A 26771-nucleotide genomic window follows, 5' to 3' on the forward strand; every position below is an offset into this window, starting at 1 on the left:
TAAAGGAATCTGGACAGTTAAGTCCAGTGAAAGGCAACTATGGGGTTGTGGAGCTCATCTCACTTTTAGGCCAAGGGAGCAGGTGTTTCTCCACAGACAGCTTTCTGGGTCATGTGGCCAGCAGGACTAAACCGCTTCTGGTGCAACGGGACACCGTGACGGAAACCAGAGTGCATGGAAACGCCGTTTACCTCCCTGCCACAGCGGTACCTGTTTATCTACTTGCACTGGTGTGCTTTTGGACTGCTAGGTTGGCAGGAGCTGGGACAGTGCAACGGGAGCTCACTCCGTGGCAGGCGTTCGAACTGCCGTCCTGCTGATTGGCAAGCCGAAGAGGCTCAATGGTTTAGACCACAGCGCCACCTGCATCCCTAATGCTTCTAAATACCAGTTGCTGGAAGCCCCAGGAGGGGAGGAATTGTGACCAGTTGCGACCTTCTGATCAGCAAGCCCAAGAGGTTCAGTGGTTTAGACCACAGCGCCACCCGCGTCCCATCTTCAAAGAAGCAAACAGCTCGCCAGCCCAGCCCTAGTGAGCACAGCAACTCTTCTCAGTAGACCTTGCCCCCTATGAGGATCTGATGATGATCCTTCCCTGGGTCCTTCCCAAGCAATCTGAGACTACAGTGCCATTGCTGTCTTTGCTCCTCCTCCTTCATACCTCCTCTGGTCCTGGAAGAACAGCAGGAAGGGGAGACACCTGGGACTCTTCATTAGCCTGACTCTTCTCTGCCTCTTGCCCTCCCTCCTCTCCTGCTTTAGCTGCTGCTTCTGATTCTGGACTACTTTCTGTCACAGATTCTTGCAGCTCACTAGACCCTGTTGCCTCTCTACCTTCTGACACCTCCTGCTCCCCGTCTTCTTCCTCTTCTCCTTCGGAGCGCTCATCATCGTCCTACCACCGCTCCCGAGACTTTGAGCTTTCTTCCCTTGGGGGTTCCCCAGCCGGTGCCTCCCATCATTCCTCCGAGTCCAGCCAATCCATCACATCTGCATTGAGTGGCAGAAGCTCTCCAGGGTTTCTCCCAGCCCTACCAGGAGATGCTCAGGAGGACTGAACCTGAGACCTTCCACATTCAAGGAAGCTGCTCAACCATGGATGCCCCAGCCCTGATAGGAGTCGTAATTGGAAACATCTGGAGGGTGCCAAGTTGGTAAAGGCTGGGTTATTTTTATTGTAATGCATTTTTTAATGTTATACTTTTTGATTGTGGAGACTATATGTCAAACAACCAATAAATCATATGATTCCCCAGTTGTGGAACTTCCTCCCAAGAGAACTCAGGTAGTCACCCTCTGCATTCAGTATGCATGTAAAAACCTTCTTATTTATCCAGGCTTTGGGCTTATCATGGCATGAAGTTTTCACACTGCTGGCTTGAACGGCTGTCTGCAGTCTGTTACGCCGCTGTCTTGAATTCTTTTTAATGTGATCTTTGTTATCGTGAGCTTCCATGGGCTCCCTTTGGGGTGGGCAGGTGCGTTAGAAATCTGAAGTAATAAATGGTGCACACGGGGGGGGGGAGAGAGAATGTTGATTCAGATTGCATTCAAAGGAAAACCTGCCAGATTTGTGCGTTCCGAAACAAGACGCAAACGAAAAGAAAGGCATATTTCCTAAATTTGAACTTCTCCGAATTTTGCAATGTGGTCCTCCAGTCAAAAAATGTGTGCATAAATAAACACAGCAGGGTATTGCGCACATAAAAATGTGCATCTTAGTGAACCAAATATACAGAAATGAATCACACTGGGGGAAATTCCTTAGCTTTGTGCCTCAAGCAAAATTGCACACAAAGGTGTATAACAGGGAGAAATTGTGTCAACATGCTGGTGATTCTTCCTGAGGACTTTTCTCTCATTTCAGTTGTAAATTGATGTGGAAATGGGGAGAGCTGAACTGAAATCTGAAAAAAACAAGAAGCTGATTCACTTATCCCTAGCTACAAATTGGAAAGATGAATCGAGATGAAAGTATGTTTCGGTAAACAAGAGAAATGGCTGGATCTTAAGCCATGTCAACACAGCTATGTTTTCTGTCTAGCCATTTTCTGTCAGCCTTTGCCATTCCCAAACGTTGAAACAATCCTTGGGAAATAAGAAAGGGGGGGGGGAGTCGAAATTTTCCGCATTCCTGGCGCTGCCCGAAAATTGCACATTTTGGGGTGGCCACCAAACAGGATCTCTTTCTCTCTTTCTCTCGCATTTGTGGACACATGTACAAAAACTTCAGATGCTATCCTACTTGTACAAATAAAAAACGTCTCCCACAAATCTCTTCCGTCAGCACAACGTTGACTCTGAGCAACTGACCTCCATAATCCTTGATGGTTGCAGGACAACAGCAGGAGTTTCACCAATGCAGACATCTGAATCCCATCCCATCTGTGGCGTTTTCTCTTCCCCCCACCCTACCGTTCACCGAACTCCCCCTCCCAGCTGTAATGAAGCAGTCTTTTAACCCCGAGTTGTTATTTTTAATGGAGGGGGAATATTTCAGATTGTTGTGTTTTGTGACCTCGAGTTAGCACGGCGCAGCCCCGACGCTCCCACTGCAACCGTAAAGCGTTGGTTTTGGCGCTCGCTGCCGCTGACGAGGAAGCGATCCCTCACAAATATTATGATGGGCTTGTCATGTCATGGCTGGCGCGAAGTGATCGATGGCGCAGCCGCCGAGCTGCCCTGCGAGCCCCCGGCTCTGCAAGACGTCTCCCTCATCCTTGTGCACTGCGGCCCGAGGAGATCGATTCTGCACATGCTGGAGAACTCCCAGAAGCCCTTCCGAGGGATGTCGGAGAAGCTTCCAGAGAGGACTGTGGCAAGGCGGCACATGAACAGCAAACAGGTTTCATCTCACGGCACGTCACACGCCATTACACCTTACGCTAAAATCAAGACATGTAACAGGAGGCGTTGGGAATCTGGTCTCGACCTGCTGGATTTTAGCCTCTCCTGGCAAATTCCAGAGGGACAGGAAGGAAGTGGATGGAGAAATGTTTTTTTCTCCCTCTCCCGTAGCACTAGAGCTCATGAACATCCAACAAAGCTGGATTTTTGGAAGATTCGGGACAGTTAAAGGAAAGTCCTTCACGCAGTGCACAGTTAAACTATGCAACTTCCTCCTGCCAGTGAGAGCCAGTGTGGTGTAGTGGTAAAGAGCGGTGGACTCGTAATCTGGGGAACCGGGTTCGCGTCTCCGCTCCTCCACATGCAGCTGCTGGGTGACCTTGGGCTAGTCACACTTCTCTGAAGTCTCTCAGCCCCACTCACCTCACAGAGTGTTTGTTGTGGGAGAGGAAGGGAAAGGAGAATGTTAGCCATTTTGAGACTCCTTCAGAGGTGTGATAGAGTGGGATATCAAATCCAAACTCCTCCTCCTCCTCCTCCTCTTCCTCTTCTTCTTCTTCCTCTTCTTCTTCCTCTTCTTCCTCTTCTTCCTCTTCTTCCTCCTCCTCTTCCTCCTCCTGTAGGAAGCAGCAGCGGCCATGAACGTGGAAGGCCTTTTAAAAAGGATTAGACAAATTCATGGAGGAAGAGAGGGCTATTGAAGGCTACTAGCCATAATGGCTACAGATGGATGCAACAATGCTTCTGAATAAGAAGGTAAAAAGGGTAAAGGACCCCTGGACGGTTAAGTCCAGTCAAAGGATGACTTTGGGGCTGACGTGCTCATCTTGCTTTCAGGCCGAGGGAGCTGGTGTTTGTCCACAGACAGCTTTCCGGGTCATGCAGCCAGCAGGACTGAACCGCTTCTGGCGCAACGGGACACCGTGACCGAAACCAGAGTGCACGGAAACACCATTTAGAATCATAGAATCATAGAGTTGGAAGAGACCACAAGGGCCATCCAGTCCAACCCCCTGCCAAGCAGGAAACACCATCAAAGCATTCTTGACATATGGCTGTCAAGCCTCTGCTTAAAGACCTCCAAAGAAGGAGACTCCACCACACTCCTTGGCAGCAAGTTCTACTGTTGAACAGCTCTTACTGTCAGGAAGTTATTCCTAATGTTTAGGTAGAATCTTCTTGTAGCTTGAATCCATTGCTCCGTGTCCGCTTCTCTGGAGCAGCAGAAAACAACCTTTTTCCCTCCTCTCTATGACATCCTTTTATATACATGAACATGGCTATCATATCACCCCTTAACCTTCTCTTCTCCAGGCTAAACATACCCAGCTCCCTAAGCCGTTCCTCATAAGGCATTGTTTCCAGGCCTTTGACCATTTTGGTTGCCCTCCTCTGGACACGTTCCAGCTTGTCAGTATCCTTCTTGAACTGTGGTGCCCAGAACTGGACACAGTACTCCAGGTGAGGTCTGACCAGAGCAGAATACAGTGGTACTATCACGTCCCTTGATCTAGACGCTGGACTCCTATTGATGCAGCCCAGAATTGCATTGGCTTTTTTAGCTGCTGCATCACACTGTTGACTCATGTCAAGTTTGTGGTCTACCAGGACTCCTAGATCCTTTTCACATTTACCTTCCCGCCGCAGTGATACCTATTTATCTACTTGCACTGGTGTGCTTTCGAACTGTTAGGTGGGCAGGAGCTGGGGAAGAGCAACGGGAGCTCACTCCGCCATGGGGATTTGAACCGCCGACCTTTTGATCAGCAAGCCCAAGAAGCTCAGTGGTTTAGACCACAGTGCCATCCGTGTTCCCTAATGCTTTTGAATACCAGTTGCTGGAAGCCACTGGAGGGGGCGGTTGCTCTTGTGCTCAAATCCTGCTTGCTGGTTTCCCACAGGCATTTGGTCGGCCCCCGTGAGAACAGGATGCTGGACTGGCTGGGCACTGGCCTGATCCAGCAGGCCCTTCTTATGTTCCTATGGGGTTCCAGCTGAGTAAGTCCCTTTCAGCAAGAAGAACAAAAGGTTTTGTGGCACCTCTTGAAGATTTGCACCAGATATTTATTCTGACTCTTTCCCCATTTGTCTGTTCTCTTCCCCCTGCTTATCCCCACTTATACCAGAGGCTGTCCTGCTAAAGAGGATTGAGCTCATGTGAGGAAATCAGGTCCTCCTCTCATGCATCAGGCTTTTCAATATGCCAGTGCATATAAATCTTTTGAACAACAGTGTTACATTTCTATTCTATCTCGCGCAAATGCAAAAAAAAAAAAAATGCTAACGTTACTGAACATAACTTACAAAAATAACTTCTTCTTATTATTATATTTTATAAAATGCATTTTACTCAAGACACCTGCTTGCAAAACTATGCCCATGAAGCAAAAATGCATTAAATAATGTGCATATTATTATTTAATTATCATTTATTAAATTTGTAATACCGCCCTATACCTGTAGGTCTCAGGGCGGTTCGCAACGTAAAGTTTCAACAGAAAAGCACAAAACGCAAAACAAAATGAATTAAAACAATTAGCAATAGTATTGCTGCAATACGAATGTATATAAACTAACAAAAAACAATCTCCCCAATAAAAGCCCGTAAACAATACCCCAGACCACAAATACAAATACAGAAATCCAAATTAATACATTACAAATGCAAATGCCAAAATCCAAATTAACATTTTAAAAGCAATTTAAAGTGACCCCACCCCCTGAAGAAAACAGAAAACCACCACCACCACCCTGTTATATACGTATATCTATCTATCTATCTATCTATCTATCTATCTATCTATCTATCTATCTATCTATCTATATCTATCTATCATCTAAATATATCTCTCTCCCCCCCCCCATATATATAATTTGTGAGAAATCTGCAATAGAATACAGGGGTGTGTGTGTGTTGATGTTGTTGTTGTTGTTGTTGTTGGTGGTGGTGGTGGTGGTGGTAAGGACTGTAATTCCCATGTTGGGATTCTCTGGAAGGAAACTGTTATTTAGTACCAAGAAGAGACCCAATCCTATAGAATATTCTTTTGGGAACGGCTGGCATCCATCTCTGGCTGCAACATATATTTCGCTTCTGCTGTGTCTGGCCACAACAAACATGTTTGCTCAGCCGCTTCCAGAGATTAGAAGGGAAATTCTGTCACACGCTCCTACTGTTTACCTGCCGAGTGTCCGCTTCCTGCTTCAGCTTACCGACACATGACATGACTCACTCCCCACGCCAGAGTATATTCATGGAGTACAGGTGAAACTCGGAAAATTAGAATCTCGTCGAAAAGTGCATTTATTTCAGTAATTAATGCAACTTTGTATTTTTTATTTTTCTTTTAATTTTTACAAATGCTTTCTTTTGGAAATTCCACAGTAATAAAACAAATAGTTACAATAATACAAAAATAAACAAAAATAAACATCGCTATTACATTTCATTAATTACATTCCATTTATAATTGACCCGCCTAACGACAAATAATTACAATTACAACAAATAAAGGCTTGGCATATCTTGCTTTGCATGTCATGCATCTATCCCATATATTGGTTTCACCTTTTAATAATAATAATAATAATAATAATAATAATAATAATAAATTTTTATTTATACCCCTCTCTCCCCAGTCAAAACCGGGCTCAGGGCGGCTCACACCAATAAAATTACAATAAAACATAAAAAGAAATTAATTAAAATACAGATTAAAATACAGTATTAAAATTTAAAATGCAGCCTCATTTTAAGTAGTCCATAAATCCAAGCCATAAGTTGCATTACTGAAATGAATGCACTTTTCGGCGATATTCTAATTTTCCAAGTTTCACCTGCAAGTTACATCAGCTTGGTCACATCGTTTAAAATAAAGGATGCCTCCGATCTTCTGGAGAAAGCAGGACTGCATCTAATGAAGTCCACAAAAGGTCTCTCCAGAAGTACATCAGCCTTGGGTAGAATGCAGGCAGCAATGCCCCAGGAAAGCTCAGTGTCAGGAGTATGGGCAGGAGTCAGGCTCTGGGGCCTGTAGTGCTTTGCAGGGCTGGGGCCTGCCTCAGCTTGTGCTGGAGAAGCAAGGAGTAATCACCCAGGTGAGGCCACTTGAGATCTCACTGCACCTGGTGGCAGAAGCTGGGAGGGATAAAAGCCCAGCATTTCCCTTCAGCTCTTTGCCACAGCAACGCTATCCCTGCCTGGTTGCATCTGGCCTCCTGCTCCTTGGACCCTCACCTTGTCGTCGCCTTGCTCCTCGACCCTTGGACCTTCGCCTTGTTCTTGTTCCTTGGACCTTGGCCTTGCTTCTTGTTCCTTGATCCTTCGCCTTGCTCCTTGCTCCTGGGACCCTTGCTTTGCCTTCGCCTTGCTCCTCGACCCTTGGACCTTCACCTTGCTTCTTGTTCCTGGATCCTTCGTCTTGCTCCTTGCTCCTTGGACCCTTGCTTTGCCTTCGCCTTGCTCTTGCCCCGTGGACCTTCGCCTTGCTTCTTGTTCCTGGACCCTTGCTTTGCCTTCGCCCTGCTTCGTGCCCCGTGGACCTTCGCCTCTGCCTTCGACCCTGCTTCTTCACCACCATCTTGCCTCTGGTCCTGACGCCCACCGACCGGACCGTGACACTCAGTTTGTCAACATCCCTTTGACTGACAGACAAGACTGTGCTTGGCTGGCGATGACCTCCAGAACGACACTGTGGGATTATCAAATGAAGGACAGGGATAGCCTAACTACTGTTGTCTATGCTCTGGTAACCTCAAGGTTGGATTACTGCAATGCGTTCTACGTAGGGCTGCCTCTGATGACGGTTCGGAAATTTCAGCTGGTGCAGAATTCAGCAGCTCCCACAGAGCAAGACGGTTGGAGCATATTACACCGATCCTGGTTTGACTGCACTGGCTACCGATTAGTTTCCGGGCCCAATTCAAAGTGCTGGTTTTGACCTATAAAGCCTTAAATGACTCAGGACCGCAATACCTGAAGTACCACCTCTTTCCATATGAACCTACCCAGACCCTGAGATCAGCTTCTGAGGCCCTTCTTCGTGTGCCTCCTCCTCGAGAGGTCTGGAGGGTGGCAACATGAGAACGGGGCCTTCTTTGCAGTGACTCCCCGTCTGCGGAATGCTCTCCCCAGGGAAGTTTGCCTGGTGCGTTCACTATACAACTTTAGGCGCCAGGCAAAAACGTTCCTTTTTAACCAGGCCTTTGGTTGACCTGATCGCCATCCTATACCAGCAGAAGACCTGGTTCTTCGTTTGTTAATGTTGTTACTATTGTTAATAGTGTTTTATAGAAGTTGGTTGTCTTACTGATGACTTGTAATGGTTGTGCTGCTGATCTGTTAATTATTTTATATGATTTACCCGTATGTTGAAACTGTGATGCTTCAAAGTGTTGGTGCTGACCTTCAAAGACCTCAACGTTCTCAGCCCAGTATACCTGAAGGAGTGTCTCCACCCCCATTGTTCGGCCTGGACATTGAGGTCCAGCGCCGAGGGCCTTCTGGCGGTTTCCTCCCTGTGAGAAGGGAGGTTTCAGGGAACCAGGCAGAGGGCCTTCTTGGTAGTGGCGCCCGCCCTGTGGAACGCCCTCCCATCAGATGTCAAGGAAATAAACAACTATCCAACTTTTAGAAGACATCTGAAGGCAACCCTATTTGGGGAAGTTTTTAATGTTTGATGTTTTACCGTGTTTTTAATATTCTGTTGGGAGCCGCCCAGAGTGGCTGGGGAAACCCAGCCAGATGGATGGGGTATAAAAAGAAAAAATTCTCTATGCTATTATTTTTAGTTTGCAAGCCGCTTTGGGACTCACGTGAGTGAAAAGAAGCACAGAAATAGAATCAATAAATAGAATAAATAAAAAGCACACACACAAAAAGAACATTTGTGTTATGTGAAAGATTGCATGATTTTGGACCCAGGTGGCGCTGTGGATTAAACCACAGAGTTTAGAGCTTGCTGATCAGAAGGTCAGTGGTTCGAATCCCTGCAACGGGGTGAGCTCCTGTTGCTCGGTCCCAGCTCCTGCCCACCTAGCAGTTTGAAAGCACATCAAAGTGCAAGTAGATAAATAGGGACCGCTCCGGCGGGAAGGTAAACGGCGTTTCCGTGCGCTGCTCTGGTTCGCCAGAAGCAGCTTTGTCATGCTGGCCACATGACCCGGAAGCTGTCTGCGGACAAACGCCAGCTCCCTTGGCCTATAGAGCGAGATGAGCGCCACAACCCCAGAGTCGGACACGACTGGACCTGATGGTCAGGGGGCCCTTTACCTTTACCTTAGCCGGAAGTTACAGGACACACTCTGACTGTACGTGTTGTATACTTGAAATGAGGCTGCACTTTAAATTTTAATACTGTATTTTAATCTTATTTTAATTAATTGTTTTTATGTTTTATTGTAATTCTGTTGGTGTGAGCCGCCCTGAGCCTGGTTTTTGACTGGGGAGGGCGGGGTATAAATAAAAATTTATTATTATTATTATTATATTATTATTATTATTATTATTATTATTATTATTATTATTATTATTATTTGCCCCAAACCTTTAGCAGGCACAAACAGTATTGTATGTAACCTCCCTGTTGCCATCATGAGCACAAAACGCCATGGATGCACAAATAAAGGGACCTCTGGAGGGGTCCATAGTAAGTCCTAGGAAAGGTAAAGATATCTACTTGCACCGGTGTGCTTTCGAACTGCTAGGTTGGCAGGAGCTGGGACAGAGCAACAGGAGCTCACTCCATTGTGGGGATTCGAACCGTCGACCTTCCGATCGGCAAGCCCAAGAGTCTCAGTGGTTTAGACCACAGCGCCACCCATGTCCCTAAATCCTACAAGGGGCAGCAAAAGCCAGAGAGCAGGAGGCTGGGGTGTTGGGCTGAATTTCACACTTGGGCTTGTCCCAAGTGGCCAAGTCCTTTGACTTTGCCGTAGGGATCTAGTTAATTAATTCAACGTCTCGACCGCCATGCTCCCCGACACCTCTGCACTTAGAGCTGTGACATCTGTTCCTTAACGTGAACTCCAGGCCATCTCTGATCTCTCGCAGGCGGGTGAGTTTCACACGCCGGGAGTGAGGAAGGAGGCGGGGAGGAGGTTAACCGGCACCGAGAGATTTATCTGGACGGAGAAACCTTGCGGAGCAGCCAACATCCAGCGGAGACACTTTGAACTCTCTGGCGAGGCAAAGGGAGCTCGCCTCTCCCATCAGGAGTCCTGGGCATCTTGAAAAGTGATCCCTCCCCCCGTTTTTGCACATTTGGTCTGCAATGGTGTGCAGTTGGAGGAAGAGCTTTGCTCTGGAGTTTAAGACCCTCTCCCTCTCCCTCTCTCACACTTTTATTTTTACAAGTCAAAAGGCGCTGCTCCGTCGAGAATGGGGAAGACTTCAAGAAGAGCCAAAGCTAGCCCCTGGGAGTTGCAGGCCGAAGGGAACCAAGATGGCCGCCATCTCGAAAGCTTCCTAACCTCTCGCTGAACTAAATGTTTTATCAGCTGTATATTTATATGAGAACAGAACCAGGGTCAGGAAAACTTTTTAAGGTCCATATTCCCTTTTGGGCCACCATTTGAGGGTCGCATGCCAGAGGTGGGAAAGGGCCAGATGCAAACATGGGCTGGGCAGTGAATTTCATTTCACTTATTAGACTTATTTGTCGCTTGTCACTTGAGGGCTTCCAAGCGACTTTCAGCAAAGAAAAGATATACAGTACATAATACCTTACAGGGGGAAAGTGGGGGGAATAATATAACTCATTAATACATTAATGATGTATCTAGACAGCATCTTAAAAAGCAGAGACATCACCTTACCTACAAAGGTCTGTATAGTTAAAGCTATGGTTTTCCCAGTAGTGATGTATGGAAGTGAGAGCTGGACCATCAAGAAGGCTGATCGCCGAAGAATGGATGCTTTTGAATTGTGGTGCTGAGCTGAATCCTAGAACAATAGGATTCAGAATCAGCGGGAGCTACCCAATCCAACTCCAGGTGGAAGTGAATCCGCAACCTGATTGGCCTGCGGGAGCAGCCAATCAGGCGGCTGGCAGAAGTGAATCTGCTACCTGATTGGCCTGTAGGAGCAGCCAATCAGGCTGCAGGCAGAAGTCAATCCACAATATAATTGGCCCACAGGTGTAGCCCTGAAGTAGCCAATCACGCAAGGCCCATTGTGTAAATAATGTATATAAGCAGATGGTTTTGGGAAAAGAGCCATTCGTCTTCTCTTCTTCTCCTTGATGAATATGAGCTGAATAAAGAGCATGAAATTCACTCTCGACTCCGAGTATATTTCACTGGCGACGAAGGTGGGATCCTGCTGAGCTGACCGCCACCACGCACTGCACCACAGCACCGCCACCTGCTGCACCGCTGCATCGCACCGTGCATCCAGGCTTCAGCTCCAGGACCCAAGGAACCCAGAATGGCAACCGACAGCAGCTTCTTGCCATTCAAACCAGCATCAGGAGACTGGGAAGGGTACGCCGCCCGTTTCAACTTCCTCCTGCAAGCGAAAGAAGTCACCAACGATGCCATGAAGAGGGCGACATTCTTCAGCGTCTGTGGAGAGGAGACGTTTGAAATCGCCCGGGCTCTCCTTGCACCTAGAGATGTCGCTACCGTCTCTTACAAAACAATAATGGAACGGCTGAAGGAGCACTTTTCACCACAGCCCTCGGTGGTAGCTTGCCGAAATGCCTTCTACGCAAAGCGGCAAGCCCCGGGGGAAACCATAACTGGGTTTGTGACCTCCCTCCGCCAAGCCGCCCGGTTATGCAACTTCTCAGAGTTGGAGAACATGCTTCGTGACCGCCTCGTCGGTGGCCTGAGGGACGAGATGTTGCAACGACGCCTCTACGCCAAAAAAGACCTCACGTTCCAGATTGCTCTGGAGGAAGCCCTGGCAACCGAAGCCGCCGAGAGGTCAACGCAAGAGGCACGACCGGCCCCGCCATCCCAACCGAGGGTCTACCACGAAGACCTCACCGACGAATCCGAATCTGACAGGGAGGAAGTACACCGAGTACAGCGGCGCACTCAAGCAGCACACACACCACAGCAGCCTCGACGAGAAGGAGGGAACTGTGCAAGCTGCGGGGAGAACCACGAGAGGAGGACCTGTCGTTTCCGCAACGCAGAGTGCAGGCAGTGCAGAAAATTGGGACACATCGCCCGGGTGTGTCGGGCTCGACTCACCCGTCGACAAGCATCAGATGACCGACCCAGGAGCCCCAGGTCACACGGCACCATGCACCAAGGCAACTCGACGGAGATCACGGACTACCAGGTATTCCAGTTGCCCCATCCCAGCACAGAGAAAATTTATATAGAGGTACAGATAGAGGGAGCCCCATGCCGCATGGAGCTGGACACGGGTTCAACTCTATCCATAATCTCGGCCCGAACATTAAGGGAACTGTGCCCTAATGGGGGTCCCAAACTAAGGCCGGCCCCATTCACCCTCCGGGACTTCCAGAAACGTAAGGTCCCTACAATGGGGGTGGGGACCTTCAGGGTGCAATATCGAGGGCGAAAGCAACAATTGGACTTGCTGGTAGTTAAGGGCCCCTACGTTAGCTTACTGGGACTGGCATGGTTTGGACCTCTGGGGCTAGCCGTTACCGGGGTGAACCGCACTAGCTTACAAGTGGACGTGGACGCCATATGCAAAGAGTTTCCAGGGGTTTTCGATGGGGCATTGGGACGATATACAGGACCCCCCATTGCCCTACAGCTAGACCCCGCTGTACGACCCATCAGGCACAAGGCCCGCCGGGTCCCGTTCGCCCTGAAACCCCGCATAGACGAGGAATTGGACCGGCTCGTGGAGCAAGGAGTGCTGGAGCCGGTGCCCAACGCCCCCTGGGAAACTCCAATTGTCACACCCGTCAAGCCTAACGGTTCGGTCCGCATCTGTGCAGACTACAAATGCACCATAAACAAGGCTCTCACGGCCCATGCATACCCAGTGCCAGTGGTCAGCCATGTCCTCGCCACCCTGGCTGGGTCAAAAATCTTTGGCAAACTGGACTTGGCCCAAGCGTATCAACAGTTGCCTGTGGACGAAGCCACAGCAGAGGCTCAGACGATTGTGACGCACAGAGGGGCATTCAGAGTAAAGCGGCTGCAATTTGGCGTTAGCGTGGCACCAGGCATATTCCAGAATCTAATGGACTCTCTCCTTAAAGGGATTCCTGGCGTCACCCCCTTCTTCGATGATGTACTGATCGCCGGGCCCACACCAGAGGAATTTGAGGACCGCCTCCGCTCCGTCCTGCACCGTTTCCAGACGGCGGGCCTCAAGGTGAAGCGGGAAAAGTGTTTACTGGGAGTGCCGCAGGTGGACTTTCTGGGATTTAAGGTGGACGCAGAAGGGGTCCATCCAACCGGTGACAAGGTACGGGCCATTTGTGAGGCCCCAGCGCCCAAGAGCAAGCCCGAACTTCAGTCATTCTTGGGACTATTGAACTTTTACCATGCCTTCCTTCCCCATAAGGCAGCGGTAGCGGAGCCCCTACACAGACTCCTAGATAAAAGGGCCCCTTGGGTGTGGGGCCAGCGACAAAGGGCCGCATTCCAGGCAGTCAAGGACTTGCTCGTCTCGAACTCGGTCTTGGCACACTTCGACGAGAGGCTGCCAGTGGTGCTGGCATGCGACGCCTCTCCCTATGGCATCGGCGCTGTCCTGGGACACCAACTCCCGGATGGAAGAGAGGTGCCGGTGGCATACTTCTCCCAGACGCTTGCTGCAGCCGAACGAAACTACTCACAGATTGACAAGGAGGGTCTGGCAATCGTGAAGGGCGTAAAAAAATTCCATGATTTCTTGTACGGGCGGCCCTTTACCATAGTGACTGACCACAAGCCGTTGCTTGGCCTGTTTGCCCCCGAGAAGCAGACCCCCCAAGTGTTGTCTCCACGTGTCCTCAGGTGGTCAATTTTCCTTGCCGGCTACCAGTATGCACTAATCCACCGCCCTGGGAAGGCGATGGGCCACGCAGACGCACTCAGCAGGCTACCACTACCAGAAACAGGCCCCGACCCAGCGCCTGCGCAAGAGGTTATGACCCTGGAGCTGCTTCCCGACCGACCCATTCAGGCACAAGAAGTTGCGCACCATTCCACAAAAGATAGGGTCATCTCCCGGGTCCTGGACTGGGTGTGGCGAGGATGGCCCAGCAGCAGCCCCGGGCCAGAATTCGCTGGCTACACAAACCGCAAACATGAACTGTCGGCCCACAAGGGGTGCCTGTTATGGGGAAGCAGGGTTGTTGTTCCCCAGCCCCTCCGCAAAAGGGTCCTCACAGCCCTACACGAGACACACCCAGGGGTAGTGAGGATGAAGGCCCTTGCCAGGAGTTATGTGTGGTGGCCGGGGATTGACAGAGAGATAGAGGCCTGGGTCCAACACTGCCAGACCTGCCAAGAATCCCGCCCGGATCCCCCAAGGGCCCCAGTCCAGCCCTGGGAGTCCGCCCGACATCCATGGTCACGCTTGCACGTGGACTTCGCTGGCCCCTTCCAGGGAAAAACATTCTTCATAGTGGTGGATTCCTACACCAAATGGCTGGAGGTCGCACTGGTACCGTCCACTTCTACGGCGGCAGCCATCCGGGTACTACGTAAGCTGTTTGCAACCCACGGGCTCCCTGACACCCTCGTCTCGGACAATGGAACCGCATTCACGTCAGAGGAGTTCCAGACCTTCACAGCGCAGAACGCCATCCGCCACATCCGCTCAGCACCATTCCACCCTGCCACCAATGGCCAAGCGGAGCGCATGGTGCGGACCACCAAGGACAGCCTCCGCCGCATAACACAAGGGGACTGGGAATACCGCCTTGCCGCATTTCTTCTAGCACAGCACAGCACCCCAAGCACAACGACGGGCCGGAGCCCAGCTGAACTACTCATGGGCCGGCGCCTTGCAACTAGACTGGACCGACTTCACCCCGACAGAGCTCAGGATGAGGTAGTGGTGGGGAAAGGCAGGAACCCCCGGACATTTGTGGCCCAGGACCCAGTGTATGCAAAGAATTTTGGGGCAGGCCCAGCATGGGTACCCGCCACAGTCACCAAGGTGACCGGTCCCGTGTCGTACGAGGTACTAACGGAAGGGGGGCAATGTTGGCGCCGCCACTGCGACCAGCTACGGCGACGATTCCCAGGAGGAACCCGGGAGGAGAGCGGGACAGAGGGGTCCCAAGGGGACAGCAGGGCAGTGAGGCCTGTAGAGCGAGAGGGATGGGCAGGGGAAGCAGAAGCAGTAGGCACAGAGGGGCGCCCCGAGGCTGGAAGGACACCGGAACCAGAGTCACAACCTAGTGGTTCAGTGGCGCCAGACCAGACAGCCCCGGCACAGCCAGCAGCCTCGGAACACGAGCCAGAACCAGAACCCCTGACCAAGGAACACCCCAGGCCACAACGCACACGGAGGCGGCCAGCAGACCTTGGGGACTACGAATGCAACTTCCCGGGCAGGACTGGAACTTAGAGGGGAGGGGTGTTATGTACTGAGCTGAATCCTAGAACAATAGGATTCAGAATCAGCGGGAGCTACCCAATCCAACTCCAGGTGGAAGTGAATCCGCAACCTGATTGGCCTGCGGGAGCAGCCAATCAGGCGGCTGGCAGAAGTGAATCTGCTACCTGATTGGCCTGTAGGAGCAGCCAATCAGGCTGCAGGCAGAAGTCAATCCACAATATAATTGGCCCACAGGTGTAGCCCTGAAGTAGCCAATCACGCAAGGCCCATTGTGTAAATAATGTATATAAGCAGATGGTTTTGGGAAAAGAGCCATTCGTCTTCTCTTCTTCTCCTTGATGAATATGAGCTGAATAAAGAGCATGAAATTCACTCTCGACTCCGAGTATATTTCAGCTTCCAAGCGACTTTCAGCAAAGAAAAGATATACAGTACATAATACCTTACAGGGGGAAAGTGGGGGGAATAATATAACTCATTAATACATTAATGATGTATCTAGACAGCATCTTAAAAAGCAGAGACATCACCTTACCTACAAAGGTCTGTATAGTTAAAGCTATGGTTTTCCCAGTAGTGATGTATGGAAGTGAGAGCTGGACCATCAAGAAGGCTGATCGCCGAAGAATGGATGCTTTTGAATTGTGGTGCTGGAGGAGACTCTTGAGAGTCCCATGGACTGCAAGAAGATCAAACCTATCCATTCTTACGGAAATCAGCCCTGAGTGCTCACTGGAAGGACAGATCCTCAAGCTGAGGCTCCAATACTTTGGCCACCTCATGAGAAGAGAAGACTCCCTGGAAAAGACCCTGATGTTGGGAAAGATGAGGGGCACAAGGAGAATGGGACGACAGAGGACGAGATGGTTGGACAGTGTTCTCGAAGCTACGAACATGAGTTTGACCAAACTGCGGGAGCCAGTGGAAGACAGGAGTGCCTGGCGTGCTATAGTCCATGGGGTCACAAAGAGTCGGACACGACTAAACGACTAAACAACAATACATTAATATTTCACATAACATCACATCCATTTTTAATGGATATTGGAGTTCTCTCCATTCAATTCAGAGAACTGCTTATCTATTCCAATTTCCTACTTCCGGTCACATAACCAATTCCTGATCCACAAGAGGGCCTCTCTTCTCATTCCATGACTGCTAAGCTTACTCTGGAGTCCTTGTCGAAAGCTTTTTGAAAGCCCAAGTACCTGTTGTCGGCCAGATCACCTCTATATACTTGCTGACGCTCCCAAAGAACTCTTATAGCTTCATGAGATAGCACTTGCCCTTGCAGAAGCCACTCTTGGCTTCAGCGAGGCTTGTTCTTCTCTGTGGTTGGTTATTTTCTCTTCATAGAATAATAGAAGAGTTGGAAAGGACCCAGGGACATCTAGTGCAACCTCCTGAAAGGCAGGGATCTCAGCTAACGACAGGTGGCCATCCAACCTCTGCTTAACAACCTTCAAGGAAGGAGAGTCCACAACCTCCTGAGGGAGTCCGTTCCACTGTTGAACAGCTCTTACTGTCAGAGACTTCTTCCGTGTGTTGAGTCGGACTATCATTTCTTGCAACTTGATGCCATTGGTTCAAGTCCTACCCTCCAGTGGTCCATCAGTTTCCCCAGGACAGATATTAAGTTAACTGGCTTATCATTTACAGGATCTCCCCTGAATTCCTTAAAAAAAATTGAAAATTGATGTTGCACGAGCTACATGTTTGCTTGATCCTTTCCATGGGAGATACCTGCAGAAGGTATCATTTTCCAAACTACTGTGGCACCTCGGTTTAAGTACACAATTGGTTCCAAAAGTCTGTATTTAACCTGAAGCGAACTTTCCCATGGAAAGTAATGGAAAGTGGATTAATCCATTCCAGACGGTCCATGGAGTACTTAAACTGAAGTGTACTTAACCTGAAGCGAACTTTCCCATGGAAAGTAATGGAAAGTGGCTTAATCCATTCCAGACGGGTCTGCAGAGTACTCAAGCTGAAGTGTACTTAACCCGAAGTATGAGTGTAATTGGTTCTGGAAGTCCGTACTTAACCTGAAGCGTACTTAACCTGAAGCGAACTTTCCCATTGAAAGTAATGGAAAGTGGATTAATCCATTCCAGATGGGTCCACGGAGTACTTAAACTGAAAGTACTCAAACTGAAGCGTACTTAAACCGAGGTATGACTGAACTCTATTCTGAACTTAAAAATGGAAAGCATAATGCTGGTGGTCAACAAAAGAGGTTTAAAGACTCTCTCAAGGCAAATCTAAAATAAAATGTAGCATAAACACTGACAACTAGGTAACACTGGCCTGCGAGCACTCCAGTTGGAGAACAGCCTTTACCAAAGGTGTCATGGACTTTGAAGACACTCGAACACAGGACGAAAGGGAGAAACGTGCTAAGAGGAAGGCACGGTTGGCAAACCCTCACCGTGATCAACTCCCGCCCGGAAACCTATTGTCCCCACTGCGGAAGGACGTGTAGATCCAGAATTGGCCTCCACAGTCACTTACGGACTCACTGTTAAAACTGTGTTTATGGAAGACAATCTTACTCGGCTATGAGTGAGAAGAAGAAGAAGAAGAAGAAGAAGAAGAAGAAGAAGAAGAAGAAGAAGAAGAAGAAGAAGAAGAAGAAGAAGAAGAAGAAGAAGAAGAAGAAGAAGAGCTGCAGAAGACCCTGGGCTCAAGGCCTGGCATCTCCTGCTGGGACTGTCCATGATCCCCGCTGGAAATCCGTTGCCAGGCAGTGCAGACCATCTTGAGCTAGATCGGGCGATAGCCTTGACTCAGAACGAAGCACTTTCCTATGATATATCCGTCAGCTCCTCCTTAAAAGCATCCGTCCACGGCTGGGCTCATAAGAATTGGCTGTGACAATGGCCCCAGGCCGTTCTGTCTGCTGATTAATTGGGCACTTAGTGTGGCGGGTGCTTCAGACAATGTGCAGGAATGGCTGAGCGGCACTGAATCATGGCCCTGAGAATGGGGCCGGCCGAAGAATAACACCGGGCAGATTGCTTTATTAATTGATTGCTATTAAATCAGCCCGGCTGGGCGGGGCCGTTCTAACCTCTCCCATGCGAGGGCAAGCCATTTTTCTGCCTGCCTCCCCAGTCTAATAGAGATTAAGCCAGTGGGAAAGTTTCAAAAGTGGGGAGGGAGAGAGGGGAAAAAAAATAAGTTTATTAGCGGTTTGTGATAGGAGTTGGACATACCTCTGACAAGTGGGTGAAGGAAGGTACCGAAAGGAGGCAGATCTCTTTGCCTTGGCCCGTTTGTAGAGATCTCCCTGACATTTCGCTGGCTCCCTTCCAAAGGCGGAGTATCGACCTAGAGAAAAAGGTCGGCGTGACATTGCTGCTTCCATTTTTTTTAATGTTATATCTTTTATATTCTGGGTGGGGCAAAGTGAGCTGGGAGACATTTCCCCTCCTTATCTCATAATCCTGAAACCTGGGGAGATCCTAGGAAGTTGAATGTCGGAAGGTTTAGGGAAGAAAGAACTAAGTGCTTTTTCACAGAGCGCATGGACTGGCCGAGTCCAGCAGGCTCTTGGGGATGCTGACTTTAAGCCCTACTTAGAATCATAGAATTGTAGAGTTGGAAAGGACCACAAAGATCATCTAGTCCAACCCCGCTGCAACGCAGGAATCCTTCACCCAACATGGGGCTCGAACCCACAACCCTGAGATTGAGAGTCTCATGCTCTACTGATTGAGCTATACTTGCAAGCTTCTCAGTGACATCTGCCATCGTGTGAGAGCCAGTGTGGTGTAGTGGTTAGAGCAGCCTTTCTCTCAACCTTGAGTCTCCAGATGTTGATAGACTACGACTCCCATGATCCGTAGCTAGCAGGACCAGCCACCAGGGGTGATGGGAGTTGTAGTCCAACAACATCTGAGGATCCGAGATGGGAAAAGGCTGGGTAGCATGTCAGACGAGAGCCTGGGGGAGACCAGAGTTCAAATCCTCAGTCAGCTACGAAGCTTGCTGGGCGGCCTTGGGAGCCAGTCACTGCCTTCTCTCAGTCTAACCCAGGCATCCCCAAACTTTGGCCCTCCAGATGTTGTGGACTACAATTCCCATCGTCCCTGACCACTGGTCCCGTTTACCTGAAGGAGTGTCTCCACCCCCATCGTTCAGCCCAGACACTGAGGTCCAGCCCGGACACTGAGGTCGAGAGCCTTCTGGCGGTTCCCTCCCTGCGAGAAGTGAGGTTACAGGGAACCAGGCAGAGGGCCTTCTCGGTGGTGGCACCCGCCCTGTGGAACGTCCTCCCATCAGATGTCAAGGAAATAAACAACTACTTGACTTTTAGGGAAGTTTTTAATGTTTGATGTTTTAACGTGTTTTTAATATTCTGCTCTCAAGTTAAGCAGGAACCCAGCTTAATTTTGGGCCTTAGCCTAATGCCCTTTCATCCTTATCCACGTCAGACCAACACGGCTCCCTACCTGTAACTATCTACTGCGGTTGTCAGCTATTGTTTCTGGGGCGCCTGCACCAATCAGAAGCTGCGCCTTGGTTTTCGAACATTTCAGAAGTCAAGCGGACTTCCGGAACGGATTAAGTTTGGCGCTTCTGTTTTTGCAAATATTTTTGCGTTTTTGTTTTTGAGGCTTTTTCAGATGATTTGTTTTTGCGACTGTGTGGAACCCAGTTCAGGTACTGATTGATTGTGTGACTGTGGAAATGGATAAAAGCCCCCCATCCAAACAATGACTATCATCAGTGCAGGGAAGAAGAAAAAATAATTTTTATTGTTATCATTCTACAATTCTGTCTTATTTATTCTATAGTACAGTACATCAATTATTGCTTTCATTTTAAGGATCATTATCATAAAATATATGGTCTTGTTAGATAGTAAAATTCATGTTAAATTGCTGTTTAAAGGGTTGTTTTTAAAAGTCTGGGACGGATTAATCCATTTTGCATTACTTTCTATGGGGAAGCGCGCCTTGGTTTTGGAACGCTTTGGTTTTGGAACGGAAGTTTGAGAACCAAGGTACCAGTGTGCTTACCTTTGGTCTACGGCCAATTCTTCTCCCTTGACGGATGTGGCCGGTCTTCCCCAGAGCACACCTTCATTCTGAGATGTTCTGAGCTTCATCTAAAGGGGTTTCGATCTAAATTTAAGAGCCCAGCCCTTGAAAGGTACCCAAGCACTCTAAAGTCCTTTTCTAAACACACCATTCCTTCCGCAGATCAGGGTACCCCAATGCCACCTTGTGGCCCCTTTAGGAACTGCCCAATTTTTTGGGTCACAGGAAAACATCATCAGCTTTATTACCAGGAAGATTAATTACCATCGCAACAGCGTCTGGGCCTCCTGATGACATACTTTGCAGGCTATTGCTCCCAGGAGAGAAGCTATGTTTGCTGATTTATTTTAAACGCAACTCGGTTATCGAAGCTTCTTTGGAGATGCCACAGGTCTTAATTTCCCCTGCACCCCGGTCTCTTGACAATGTGCAATAAATTTCCATTGGGCTTTTGATATACCGAGGAAGTCCTTGACGAGGCCAAGAAAAATGTCAGGGGCAATTAAGCCGCGTGGCATTACCGGCCCCGGCGGAAAAGCACTTTCGCCTCTCTTTGGAATGCTGATAGCGACGGAGAACCTCCCAGCTCAAATGAAAGAGCGAGGCTCAAATGGTAGCAATTATTCCAGGTCCCTCCCGGGGTCCCCATATATTTTATGATAATGGAACATTGTCCGGTTGACTTTTTTTCAAGGGGGGGGAGGGGAACGTAGGAAGACAACGATTCATTACAAGAAAGCCATGTTTTCCCATAGATGAGGGTTTCCCAAACTTGGGTCTCTGTTTGTGGACTACAACTCCCATCATCCACCGCTAGCAGGACCAGCGGTCAGGGAAACTCTGCCACAGATGGCCGGCCTCCACTGTGGCATTGTTGCAAAAGCCACGGACCTGCAGCGTGGTTGAAATCATACCACGTGGCTGATGGCATCTTTCCTGAGCAGCCCTGCTCCCGTGCTTTGATCGCGGCAGCCGGACGCAGGGGCGTTTTAGCAGGGCAAAGCCTCTTCTGCCCCTTTCGCCTACGTGCCTGGAAAAAATGTCTCCTGATAAATGCATGCATGGAGGGGGGGGCTGTTACAAAATGCACACGAGAACATAAAAAGAGCCGGTGGATCAGGCCCATGGCCCATCTAGTGCAGCATCCTGTTCTCACAGTAGCCAACCAAGGAAACCCACATACAGGATTTGAGCACGAGAGCACTCTTCTGGGCAGCGGAAGGTTCTGGTAAAATAGGTTTTACATCATACTTTTAATAATTCTTGGCCACAGGTCATTGGTAGTGTGGGAATGTTCAGGGTGTAAGGAGAGGATATATTCTTTATTAATATCCTTCCTAATTTGCACTAGCAAGTTCCTTTACTTAGCAGAGTTACCTTCCCCTTTTTACATGCACAGCAAATGTCTGGTTGCAGGCTCGTGTGAGCCCCTCACTTATATACAATTCCGGCTTCAGATTGAATTGTACGTTCCTGGAAAGCTCCCTTGAATCCCTCTTAAAAGAATAAAGATGCCATAATCTTATTCAAAGTCAATAAAACAAGTTTACTCACATCAGTTCACGGTTGGATTCCTGAAGCCAGGTTAGTTACAAATATGTACAAGTGGATCTACCCCATATGGGGGAATAATCCCAGGGCTTCTGCTAGCTGAGAGCTAGCAGAGCAGTCTTAGCTAGAAGCTGGTCAAATGAAGAAGGAAGCCAAAAAGAAAGGTGTGCTGCATGACTCGTCCTTTTGTTACCTGGACAGGTTAGGTCACGCCCACCTTCTCATGTAAAAGGAAGGATGCTCTAGCCAGGAGGAACAGGAAGGTTTGACTGGCTGGACCAAACGTTCCCTCGCATGTCTTCTCTAGCATTTCGAGGAATGTTGTACTTGACTGCCTCTCACAGATCACACCCCACAGGTGTGTTTTGCATGAAAGAGGTCCCAGGTTCAATCCCCACTGACAGCTCCAAGCAGGGCTGGGAGAGATTCCTAGCCTGAAACCCTGGCAAACCACAGCTGCCAGTCAGTGTCAACAATGACGCTAGACGGGCCATTGGTCTGACTCCATATGAAGCAGCTTCCTAGGCTCAAGGCGCATAATATCCTGTTTGAAACCAGCCCAGGGCAGGGCAAAAGTTCACGGCTGGGAGATACAGGCGAGATTTTGTGGGAAGCACCTCTGGGCTGCTAAGTTATGATGCAGCGATAAAACGCCCCCCACAAAATCCCCCCTAATCCGTCCGGAGGTTCTCCTAAGTGCCAATAGGTCGTCGGATGTCCCAGCTGGGATGAGCCCAGCTTCCATCTCTCGCCGTCGCAGGAGTGACACATGTAACTTTCCTGCCAGGATTTGATTTAATTTTATTTTAAAACCTGAGGAAACCTCCGCTCCTGCCCTGCAGATTTCGGTCCAGGGCTTGTAAACGGACACAGTCCGATACGGAGTTAAGCACAATTGAGCCCGCCAGAATCCACAGAGCTTGGATCGCTGCCATCGTGTGTCTCTCTCCCTCTTTCCTTTGCGCTTTGTCTTCCTGGAAAAACGCAGGATGGAAATGTGTGGACAGAGCAAGGCGCAAATCCAAATTGTCTGATGGACTGGAGATTTGGATCTGGCCAAGCAAAGGGATCAATGTAATGTCTGAAGGTTAGGAAACAGTGACTGGATCCCTGCTGAGGAAGGAGATCTGCGCAACCTGGCGAATTGTCAGGAGTATGGGCAGAAGTCAGGCCTGTGGTGCTTTGCAGGACTGGGGCCTGCCTCAGCTTGTGCTGGGGAAGCAAGGCGTGGCCACACAGGTGAAGACATCAGCTTGTGTTGGAGAGGCAAGGAGTAGTCACCCAGGTGAGGCCACTTGAGATCTCACTGCACCTGGTGGCAGGGATAAAAGCCCAGCATTTCCCTTCAGCTCTTTGCCACAGCAACGCTTTCCCTGCCTGGTTGCATCTGGCCTCTTGCTCCTTGGACCCTTGCCTTGCCGTGGTTGCATCTGGCCTCTTGATCCTTGCTCCATGGACCCTTGCCTTGCCGACGTCTTGATCCTTGCTCCGTGGACCCTTGCCTTGCCGTGGTTGCATCTGGCCTCTTGATCCTTGCTCCGTGGACCCTTGCCTTGCTGACGTCTTGATCCTTGCTCCGTGGACCCTTGCCTTGCCGTGGTTGCATCTGGCCTCTTGATCCTTGCTCCGTGGACCCTTGCCTTGCTGACGTCTTGATCCTTGCTCCGTGGACCCTTGCCTTGCTGACGTCTTGATCCTTGCTCCGTGTACCCTTGCCTTGCTGACGTCTTGATTCTTGCTCCGTGGACCCTTGCCTTGCTGATGTCTTGATTCTTGCTCCATGGACCCTTGCCTTGCTGACGTCTTGATCCTTGCTCCGTGGACCCTTGCCTTGCTGACGTCTTGATCCTTGCTCCTTGGACCCTTGCCTTGCCGATGCATTGATTCTTGCTCCATGGACCCTTGCCTTGCCGACGCCTGAATCCTCAACCCTTGGACCTTCGCCTTGCTCCTTGTTCCTTGATCCTTCGCCTTGCTCCTTGCTCCTTGGACCCTTGCCTTGCCGACGCCTGGATCCTCGACCCTTGGACCCTTGCTTTGCCTTCGCCTTGCTCCTCGACCCTTGGACCTTCGCCTTGCTTCTTGTTCCTTGATCCTTCGCCTTGCTCCTTGCTCCTGGGACCCTTGCTTTGCCTTCGCCTTGCTCCTCGACCCTTGGACCTTCGCCTTGCTTCTTGTTCGTTGGACCTTCACCTTGCTTCTTGTTCCTTGAGCCTTCGCCTTGCTTCTTGCCCCGTGGACCTTCGTCTCTGCCTTGCTCCTTGACCCTGCAACTGCCTGCTGCTGGACCCTCAGCCCTGCTCCTGTTCCTGCTTCTTCACCACCATCTTACCTCTGGTCCTGACGCCCGCCGACCGGACTGTGACACGAATAAAACTCTTATTGTTGGTCTAGGGATGAGCAAATCTCTCCCTTTGGGGGTTTCTCTGCTTCTCTGATCTTAAATTCAGGTTTCCACATCCATTCATGACATTTTTAAAAAATCTTCATTAATAATAATAATAGTAATTTTTTATTACGGTCCCAGACCAGATTCAAGTCTTCATGAAATGCTGCAACATTTTAGTGCGAATATCTCCTAATACAGTCATACCTCGAGTTACAGCCGCTTCAGGTCGTGTCTTTTCGGGTTGCGCTCTGCGCCGAACCCAGAAGTACCAGAACGGGTTACTTCCGGGTTTTGCCGCATGCACATGTGCAGAATCACTAAATCGCACTTTGCGCATGCGCAGAAGCGCCGAATCGCGACCCGCGAGTGCGCAGACACGGGTTACAAATGCTGCGGGTTGCGAACATGCCTCCCGCATGGATCACATCCGCAACCCGAGCGTCCACTGTATACACATTTTTGTATATTTACATGTTGTGTGTGTTTTATGTACCCTTTGCCCCTGTGCACGCGTCTTTCTACATACTGCCTGGCAGCAAAGATTCATAATTCAGGTAAGTGGAATTATGAAAACACACGATGGCTGTGTTTCTATTGTGCGTTCTTTCAGAAACTGTGAATTAGGTGGGCCCACCTTTAAGTGTGAGCTAAACCAAAAACTCTCCCAAATATATATATATATATATATATATAAACATTGTCCATGTTATGTACTGAGCTGAATCCTAGAACAATAGGATTCAGAATCAGCGGGAGCTACCCAATCCAACTCCAGGTGGAAGTGAATCCGCAACCTGATTGGCCTGCTGGAGCAGCCAATCAGGCGGCTGGCAGAAGTGAATCTGCTACCTGATTGGCCTGTAGGAGCAGCCAATCAGGCTGCAGGCAGAAGTCAATCCACAATATAATTGGCCCACAGGTGTAGCCCTGAAGTAGCCAATCACGCAAGGCCCATTGTGTAAATAATGTATATAAGCAGATGGTTTTGGGAAAAGAGCCATTCGTCTTCTCTTCTCCTCCTTGATGACTATGAGCTGAATAAAGAGCATGAAATTCACTCTCGACTCCGAGTATATTTCAGTCCAGTAGCACCTTTTTTTTAAAAAAAAGGTAAAGGACCCCTGACAGTTAAGTCCAGTCGCGTACGACTCTGGGGTTGCGGCGCTCATCTCGTTTTACAGGCCAATGGAGCCGGCATTTGTCCGCAGGCAGTTTTTCCGGATCATGTGGCCAGCATGACTAAGCCACTTCTGGCGAAACCAGAGCAGCGCATGGAAACGCCTTTACCTTCCCGCTGGAGTGGTACCTATTTATCTACTTGCACTTTGATGTGCTTTCAAACTGCTAGGTTGGCAGGAGCTGGGACTGAACAAGGGGAGCTCACCCCGTCGCGGGGATTCGAACCGCCAACCTTCCGATCGGCAAGCCCTGGGCTCTGTGGTTTAGACCACAGCCCCACCCGCGTCCCTTAGCTTGGTATCTGAAGAAGTGTGCATGCACACGAAAGCTTAAACCAATAACAAACTTAAGTTGGTTTCTAAGGTGCTATTGGACCGTTTTTTAAATTTTTATATGTATTTTGACTGTGTTAGACCAACATGGCTATCTACCTGAATCTCTCCCAAATGTACCAGTTGCTGAGAATCACAAGCAGCAAGAGTGCTGCTGCTTTCAGTTCCGGCTTGGGCCTTTCCTAGAGGTAATAATAATAATAATAATAATAATAATAATAATAATAATAATAAATTTTATTTGTATCCTGTCCTCCCCGGCGGAGACCAGGCTCAGATCTGGAGAGCGGCACATCCCAGACCCAAACATTGCAACAATAAGGTCTAGAAACACGCTTATTTAAAAAGAAAAGAGAAAGTGAGTCAGTTCTCAAGAAGACAAAGTCTTTCACCACAACCACCCACTGCAGTTTTTCAGTGCTTTCCTAAGCCTTGCAGTCTGTGTTTGAACCCATATCTTTCTGGCTGAGCTCTTAAGCTGCTACTCTCTACAGCAGTGTTTCCCAAACTTGGGTCTCCAGCTGTTTTTGGACTACAATTCCCATCATGTGACCACAGGGTGATGGGAATTGTAGTCCAAAAAGCAGCTGGAGATCCAAGTTTGGGAAACATTGCTCTATGGTCTGCTACGCCAGCTCAGCCCAAACCTGGGGTATAATTTGGCAGCCTCTCTTTCTGGTGGTGCAAATAAAGCAGAGGGGGGAAAAAGCTCTATCAAGGCAAGTCTCCGTTGCCAAATTTGCTATGGATTGAGAGATCCCTAGCCGGGACTTCACTCCCGACTACGGAGTCTGTGCAACTCTTTCACCAAGGAGGGTTGGTGCCGGTGAAATTCTGCAGCTGCTTGTCCAGTGCCAGCCTAAATACCCCTTGGTTGCTGCGCTGTGCCCGCCAACAACAGCCATACCGTGGTGCCACGCTGGTGGGGAGTGAAAAATGAC

At 49.3% G+C, this 26771-nt stretch overlaps 1 long non-coding RNA gene across 1 annotated transcript; it reads right to left on the reverse strand.

Moving 5' to 3' along the window:
• Positions 1 to 1027: 1027 nt before the first annotated feature.
• On the reverse strand, positions 1028 to 22076 carry LOC148686055 (uncharacterized). Its single transcript, XR_015949864.1, has 4 exons — positions 21934 to 22076; positions 20359 to 20463; positions 18550 to 18664; positions 1028 to 1491 (listed from the first exon to the last, which is right to left on the reverse strand). It is a non-coding gene; the product is annotated as an uncharacterized LOC148686055 (long non-coding RNA).
• Positions 22077 to 26771: the final 4695 nt, after the last annotated feature.

Source organism: Zootoca vivipara, chromosome 4 (assembly GCF_965207765.1).
Source record: "Zootoca vivipara chromosome 4, rZooViv2.hap1.1, whole genome shotgun sequence".
NCBI classification, from domain to species: Eukaryota; Metazoa; Chordata; class Lepidosauria; order Squamata; family Lacertidae; genus Zootoca; species Zootoca vivipara.